Source organism: Elephantulus edwardii, unplaced genomic scaffold (assembly GCF_000299155.1).
Source record: "Elephantulus edwardii isolate Elephantulus edwardi_28Jun2011 unplaced genomic scaffold, EleEdw1.0 scaffold00181, whole genome shotgun sequence".
NCBI lineage: Eukaryota > Metazoa > Chordata > Mammalia > Macroscelidea > Macroscelididae > Elephantulus > Elephantulus edwardii.
The window spans coordinates 4060428-4069160 of record NW_006399931.1 but is presented as its reverse complement, the minus strand read 5'-3'; the positions used below and the strand labels follow the sequence as shown (position 1 = coordinate 4069160).

General features: G+C 41.2%; 1 pseudogene; it reads left to right on the top strand.

Moving 5' to 3' along the window:
* Positions 1–1112: 1112 nt before the first annotated feature.
* LOC102869110 lies at positions 1113–1665 on the top strand (annotated as a pseudogene).
* The last annotated feature ends 7068 nt before the right edge of the window (positions 1666–8733 follow it).

The window sequence follows — 8733 nt, the reverse complement described above, 5'->3', positions numbered from 1 at the left end:
AAATAGTACAAAATTAAAAAATGATAAAGTAAAATATATTAAAAAATTATGATTAAGTTTAAATTTAATGACTTTTATGTAACTATTCCAGTTGTTTTGCCTGCATTCACAAATAATTTTGTATAGAAAAGAGCAAATAAAAACTATAGGAAAACAGCTCTAGAAGTCATTTACTCTTCTTACGTTGAGTAATTAAATATCAAATTGAACAATAAATTCCATTAAACTATACCACTGATGTTCTGTGTGTGACTTAATTTGACACATTCTATAATTCCTAGTGACTCTGTATCCATTTTCTATATCAATGGAACTAAAGAATTCAAGTAAGATACTTTTCATTTTGTAGTTAAATTATCAGAAATAGTAAATTGTGAACAAAGCAAGTATGATTTTTAGGAGTATTCTCAAATCATTCATGGAGACATTATAGATTTTTGACTAATTGCTAAGAAACAAGGAAAGCTTGGTAGTAGTAAACAAAATATAGATTAGTTCTGCTTCATCTAATTATCTCATCTTTAATGGCGGTCAGTGATTGGTTGGTCCCAACTGAATGGTACACACCACCAACACCAACCAACCAACCAACCCACCAAAATGCTCTGGTGATGCGTTTATACTTGTAACACTGCATGTCTCCATCTATTTGAAGCCACTAATTCAATCTCTGTGGAAGGTAGATGGGCAGTATCCTCACATTAATTTTGGAAGTCCTGGGAACCTGATAAGCCGTCAATGACTCAGAATCATCTTGATGGCCACAAATGGAGTGAGTCACATTGTTATGTGACAAAAGGAGTAAAATAGACCATTCTTGATGTGTGCCTTCAAGACAGAATCATAAAGAACCCTCAAGTGACTTTTCAGAGGCAGTAAGTCTCCCCAGAGGTGACTGTCCACCTTTCTCCTGCAGCTGATGGATTCAAGCCGCATGATTCTTGGTTGGCCATGAACCTCCTGACCACCAACCCACTGGATTGCCTCTAAAAACACAGGGTCTATGAGACTAGTAAAGCGTAGAAAAATTGGGAGTTTAGAATGAAACATAAATAACAACCAATATATACCTTCATTCTAAAGAGTCAGAATAGGCCACATTAACTGCAAGAATGAAGACCATTCTCAGCAACCAGACTCTGAAGGGCCGCACAGTTATTGTGAAAGGCCCACGGGGGACCTTGAGGAAGGACTTCAATCACATCAATGTAGAGTTCAGTCTCCTTGGAAAGAAAAAGAAGAGGCTTCGTGTTGACAAATGGTGGGGAAACAGGAAGGAACAGGCTACTGTTGGCATCATCTGTAGCCTCGTACAGAACGTCATCAAGGGTGTTACACTGGGCTTTCAGTTACAAGATGAGGTCTGTGTATGCTCATTTCCCCATCAATGTTGTGATTTAAGAGAGTGGATCTCTGGTTGAAATTTGAAACTTCTTGGGTGAAAAATACATTCGGAGAGTTCAAACGAGACCAGGTGTTGTTTGTTCAGTATCTCAAGCCCAGAAAGATGAGTTAATTCTTGAAGGAAGTGACATTGAGCTTGTATCAAATTCAGCTGCTTTGATTCAGCAAGCTACAACAGTTAAAAACAATGATATCCAACAATGTTTGGATGGTATCTATGTCTCTGAAAAAGGAACTGTCCAGCAGGCTGATGAGCGATAGCTAGGAGTTTTCCAGCTACAGAAATGAGGCCGGTCAAGTCCTATGCATCTGATTTCAAAATGCATCTGATTTTTGTAATAAAATTCTATTAATTTGAAAAAAAGAGTCAGAATAAATACAGTAGCAGATACTTCTGACATAAGTGTTGGTGAAGATTACTGACTATAACGCGTACTTTTTAAAGAACAAACTAATCTGTCTTGGAGGAAAAGTGCACCCAGGTTACTCCTTCGAGGCAACAATAGTGGAACTTCATCTCAACATACGTTAGGCATGTTCTCAGGAGGGTTTAGTCCTTGAAAAATTACATCATGGTTGGAAAAGTGGAGGGTCGGTGAAAAGGACGCGACTATCCTTAATAAAGACTGACAGAGTGACCACAAAAACGAGCTTGAGCATGGCACAGACCGTGAAGATGGCTCAGGACAGGGCAAGATTTCACTGCAGCCACAGTGTTTCTGGGAGTGGGCACCTACCACCAGCAACCATGCCAGTAAAACACTACTGTGAACTTACTTTAAATCCATTCTATTCATATCTTATCGGCTTGTGAATATTTACGTTCTTGAGTAAAATATAACATTCACCTTCGAAAAAATAAGTACTTAAATTCTTTATATATTATGGCAAATGTTTTAACTGATGCTGAATTTCTCTGAGTTTTGTCTGAATAGATACAGAAGACATCTCACTCTAAAATGTGATTTAGTTTTGATCCACTATTTGGGTTGTTGTTGTTATGTGCCATTTAGTCGTTTGCGACTCATAGCAACCCTATGTACAAGAGCCCTAAACCAGTTGTATCCTGTGCCAACCTCGCTGTCTCAAACACATTCATTCCCACCACTCCACTCACAGAATAGATCCACCTCATTGAGGGTTTTCCTCTCCTGTGCCGTCCCTCCACTCTCCTAAACGTGATGTCCCTCTCCAAGGACCAGTCCCTCCTTGCAACATGCCCAAAGTATGTCAGATGAAGCTTCAGAATCCTTGACTCCAGGGAACATTCTGGCTTCACCCTCTCCAAGACAAACCTGTTTGTTCTCCTAGCAGTCCATGGTATATTCAACACTCTTCTCCAGCACCACAACTCAAAGGCATCATCCCTTCTCTATCATCCCACTGTCAAACTCGCCGATGAATTTATTTTTTAATTGCTGTCTGTTAGCTTCTGGTCGGAGTCCCAGAATAACACAAATGGTTAAGAGCTTGGTGTAAAGTTTAGAGGCTGGGAATCAGAATCCTTCTAGTGTCACTGCAGGAGAAAGGCTGCTTCTGGAAAGAGCCCATCCAATGTAACTCAAGGGGCAGTTCTTCCTTGTAATAGATGAGCGGGCCATGAGTTGAAACCAACTCAGTATCAACAGGTTGGCTATGTTTCTTACTTTTGTTAACTAAACATTTCTAAGCCTGAGCCAACCCCAAAACACCTTGAGAGAGAGCTCTGGTGATAAACTTCCCAGAGATCTAACTCCTCTATCTCGACGCCACCAAGGACGTTCAGATCCATGTCACCACCCAATTTCCCATCTCAATGGGAGGTGACCGCTCATTCTCCTCGCTCAGAGCCAGTGGTGGATTTGAACTGCCGGAGATGCACAGCCTTTGGGTTAGCAGCAGGACACACTACAGACTCTGTCTTTTGTGTTTTTCTTTAGTGTAAATTACTGTGGCCCTAAATCTAGGAAAATTAGGGAGGACATTGAAGCAACAGAAGATTGGAGCAAAAAGTAGAGGTGGAACTACATAGTTTTTCAGCACAGCATTTTATGTTTCAAAGACTGTTTCACTTATGAAGTTCCACTTATCAAAATCATTTCATTCTGCTATTTTCCCCCCAAAAGGGGTTAATTTGAATGGAAAATGATTGAATGAATGAATGAATGAGTTTTATTATTGTCACGGTATCATCCAGTTGAAACCGACCGGTTGTTGACTCTCCTGCGGCAGTGAATAATCCTGGCAGTGAATAATCCTGGCGTAGCTTGCCCATCCTCGTTCCATGGAACAGCTGGCACATTGGAACCCTTTGCTTTCAAGTGGGCAGAGCAACGCTTTGCCATCCAGCTGCCAGAATTCCACAAATAAACAAACAAATAACAACAAAATTCTTTAAGTGGTTCACAATTTCAGACTGAAGTGTAAAAAGAAAGAGATTAGAAAAAGTACGGTGGGAAGATAGAGAAGATTCAAAGTGTCATAGGGAAAATTCTGTGATAGCGGATGGAAGAATCAGGCAAATATTCCCCTCTCTTGTTGTTGTTGTTGATATTGTTGTGTACCTGGAGTCTGAACAGACCCATAATTGACTTCCCAAGGGGTTTTCAGCGCTGGTAAATCGCACAGGCAGAAATGGCCCATCTTTCACGGGGGCAGCGGCTTGTGGAGTCAATGCGGCTGTGTTTGGGTTAGTAACACAACTCCTTATGACGAGGCCACCAGAACTCCCTCTCATCTTCAGACTATCATGTAAAATTTCAGTATCCACCTTGTCAATGAAAATTGATATATACAATAAATGTAATGTGTGTGTATTTATCACTTCTTTTTAGTCTGATAAATGAATGATGATGAATCATAAAATCTTTTTCTTTCTGGGCATAATCTAGATATGAAAGAAAAAAAAGATCTAGAAAAAGTAAACACAGGCTTAGAGTTATCAGGTAACTAAGAACAAAGGTGTACCCACAAGGGACAGATTGTCACACACGGCAGAAAAGAACACTCCTACAGGCCCACAGATACATTCGGCTTTTGACATATTTGCTTAAGGTAAACGGTTCACCTCAAGGTAGCATCATGAATAATGAATTGCTGTTCCAAGGTATCTGTCTCAGAAGCTCCCACGGAGGCTTAAGGGAAGGACACGAGGGACAGTGACAATCATTCTCTTTGCTCTGTGAATTATGGGCAAATAATGGCCAGATACTGAAGCCACTGTGACAGATTATTCTCAGGGTTTCCTTGGGGAAGATGAAGCTGCAAAACTGGGCATCTCTGGATTTTGCAGCCTAATATTTATAGCCTAAACCAAGGCCTCACTTGTAAATACACCTACTCCTCACTCACCTACATGGTTGGCTTCCAAAAATCAAGTCTTTATTTGAAAATCAGCTTTATGCAAAAATGGAAGGTGGCCACCTAGCTTTACCCTCACCTGTACTGTGAACGTCCTGTCAGGTGGTCTGCTGAGGTCAGCTGCCATTGCTGCCTCCACCTCCTCCCAGATCAACTCAAGGAGTGTTCAGCCCCTACAGGGCAGGGCTGCACAGCCTTCTAGAAGCATTGTGGCCCAAGCACCCCCTCACACCACCACCACTGTCTATCCCCAGGACCTGTCCTCTAAGCCCGCACCATATTTTCTAGGTGACCGGTTCAAGCTCATTCCCTCAATGAGCACAAAATGCCCTCAGTGAACTTGGTGGATGGCCTTGATAACTCTGTTCCTGGCAGGACGCTCTTTGTCTGAGCAGGATGCTTGGGTGCTGAAGGTCAAGCTACCTGTGGATTCACCTACTATTCTCTTGTCTCAGCATCTTCCAACCCTTCTGGGTGACCCTGTTCTTTATATCCATATCCCTCAGGAGAATTAACAATATAGAGCTTCTTCCAAGGCTATAAGGATCAGGCCAAGGCTCTACCTTTGACCTTCAACTTTAATTGTTACTGGCGGCTAACCCACTGACTGCCCCTCTGCACAGGATACATGTCTCAGTCTCACCTGTGGACTCCAGGAAGGGGCATCCAGGAGGTGTAAGGGTAGTATAGATGCTAGATATCTGATGTGGGGTGTTGATACTGAAATGCTCTATCTCACAGCACCTTCTGACCACAACCAAGCAGGTACCTCCCTCTCCTTGGGGTTGAGAGCTGGGGCCAGACAATAGGATTTTTCTTCCTCCCTAGCACTGAAGGCAGTCCACCTTCAGAACAGTGACTGACCTTGACCTAACCTCAGTCTACTGAAGACAACTGAGACCTGCCAGTCAGCATCCTGTCCCTGCAGACTCTCCCTCCCACAAGTCCCAAGCCCTCTCCTCTCTGTCTGGCACTCAAGGTCTTGAGGGTACTGCACTCCATCTCTTCTCCTAGGTTGCTAACTAGTTGATGAAATGAACTCCCTTTCTACATGAACACAGGGTCTGCACGTCTGTTCAGAGATCCCAGTACTCATTACCACCAGATGCCTATTGCAAACCCACAAAATAATTAGAACTTGGATTTTTTAAAATTACTGTCATAATAATTGTGAAATGTTGATTAACAAGATAAAAATCAACAAATGATTAATTGTTGTAGTGTTCTATCAGGTCAGAACCAACCCTTAGCGTCACCGTCCAGTGGAATTTTGAGGCAATAAATCACTTGAGAAGAGATAGCCCATCCTTCTCTCGTAGAATAGCTGGTGGATTTGAACTAAGTCTGCTGTTAGGGACCTATCCAGGGTACTGAAGAGCAATTGTGTCACTCTGGAGACTAAGGTGCGTCTGATACAGGCTATGGTCTTTGCAATCACTTGTTATGCATCAGAGAGTTGCACAATGACTAGGAAAGATAGAAGGAGAATTGATGCCTTTGAGCTGTGGTGCTGGAGAAGAGTATTGAATGTACCATGGGCTGCCAAGAAAACAGATTCATCCTCGAGAGGGTTAAACCAGGCTGCTTCTTGGAAGCAAGGATTCTGGGGCTTTGTCTGACATACTTTGGACATGTTGTAAGGAGGGACTGGTCCTTGGAGAGGGACATCATGCTTGGGAGGGTGGAGGGATAGTGCTGGAGGGGAAGACCCTCTATGAGGTGGATTGATTCAGTGACTGGGGTAATTGGGATGGGTGTGTCAGAGGCAGTGTGATTGACACAGGATAGAGCAGGGTTTAGGGCTGTTGTACATAGGGTCAATATGAGTTGCAAGTGACTCAACAGCACATTAACAACAACAAGATCGTTGGGATTGCAGCATAGCTTCTTGTCATGGTTTAGTATTTTAAGATGGATTTACTTTTTTGTGTGAATTAGACACATTCAGTTAATTTCATATTATCTTCAAAAAATAATCAAGTATATGATTTCTTCTTTACTGGATTCAAGTGGAAGGAGCCAGGGTGGTTACAGGGATGGAACAGTAGTAAAAGAGCTAGCCTACAAAAGGAAAGATTGGTCCAACTCTTCAGCTGCTCAATGGAAGAATGATGTCAGGAGCCTCCTCTCAAGATTTAGTCATACAAGACCCCGGAGAGGTTCTCTTCTGCCCCCTGGGGGCGAGGAATTGGAATAGACTTGAAGGCAGTGTTTCTTAGTTTGGTACTCAAGTGTGTGTGCGTCTATTTCTTGTGGAACAAGTATGTGTGGATAGAATTTGAGCTCAGCGAGTGCTGTGAGGCATGCTTGCCAGAAGGCTGCTCTTGTTAATTAAAGCACGTTAACTTAGGTATCATACATCAAAGATAGACTAGACTCCATAGGCTAGAATTCTGGCCAAGGATGAGCAGAAGGAGTTTCTTAAAGATTTGAGCTTATATTTGCGTGTGATTTTCACCTGAGGGGAATCAAGATAACCTATACGGTAAATAATAAGAGTATTTATGTACTGAAAGCTTTTGATCTAAAAGTCAAGGAAATGCCTTCCGTCTCTGGAGAATTTACATTTACAACCAACCAAACAGTAAGCGGAACAAGAATATTTGATTCAAGGCCTGCATATAAGCAGTAATTAGTTTTCATGTGCAAACACTGCATTTTAAATTCACCAAACTAATTAGCCACTTTATGATTCAATAATATGTTGTGTATTTATTAAGCCCATAGGATTTTTTTATTAGAAATGAATAGCTATTATGATAATACCTGTTCAATGGCTCCTACTTTTCATAATAGATTCTATGTACAGATTCAATTGAATTATATGCATTAAATTCTGCACTATAGTGAACACATCCACTAAAAGATTTTTCTTATCATAAAAGCTAAGTTCTTAGAATATAAAATTTTATATTTTTAAGGTTTTAAAAATTATTTAAGATAATGGCAGGGTCATGTAAGCACACTAAAGTTCTTGTCATGTATGTTTCCTCCCCCCCGCCCCCACACACAGCAAGTTACTATCTGAGGGACTGGATAGTCATGCTTAATTGTTTCAGTGTTCTGTTTTTATTTCCTCCAGGAGTGATATTTTCATTCTCCTAGAAGTACATCATACAGTCAATATTATCCACCAACATGAAATTTGGCGTTGTGTGACATCCCCCGGTAGTCTCCAGTTCATGTCTCTCACATGCACAGCAGAGCCCTGCCTGACCTGGTGCCATCCCCAGAATCTCTGCTGGGCTGAAGGCCGTTGTGGCAGTCACCGTGTCACTCCTTCCTATTCAGGCATTTCTTCTTTGCTGAGCTACTGCGTTCTAAGCATGATGTCTTCTTCTGGGAACTGGTCTCTCCTGATAATGTTTCCAAAGTATATGAGACAAAATCCCACTATCCTTACTTCAGAGAAGCACTTTGGCTGTACCTCCTCTAAACAGAATTGCTTATTCATTTGGCAATCCATAATATTTTCTACATTCTTTTCCAGCATTGTTTTCAAGTCTTTCTTATGAATTGTCTATGCATATGAAGCAATGAAAATAACATGTCTTGAGGCAGGTGCACCTTAATCTTTAATGTGCTATCCTTGCTCTTTAGCACATTAAAAACACCTTGGCAAAAGAGGTGCATAATCATTAGATTTATTTTTTTACTGTGGATTTTGATTGTGGATCCAGGTAAAATGAAATCACTGACAATTTTAACCACATTTAAGATGCATTAATTCACCATCTATCTTCTTTTTTTTTCTTTCAGTGTCCAGCTCCTCTAGCATGTGAATTAATTGAAAAGACCGTGGTTTAGGGTTGGCTCATCTTAGTCACCAAAGTGATACCTTTTCTTTTTAACTTTTGTCATCAGGGTCATAAGAGCAATTGAAATAGCATTTCTACTCTCACACCTTTTTCTCCACATCTAATAATTCCATAATGCACCTTTAGATTTTATTCCATAGTGAAGACAATGTGTAGCTACAGGACTGCAGGA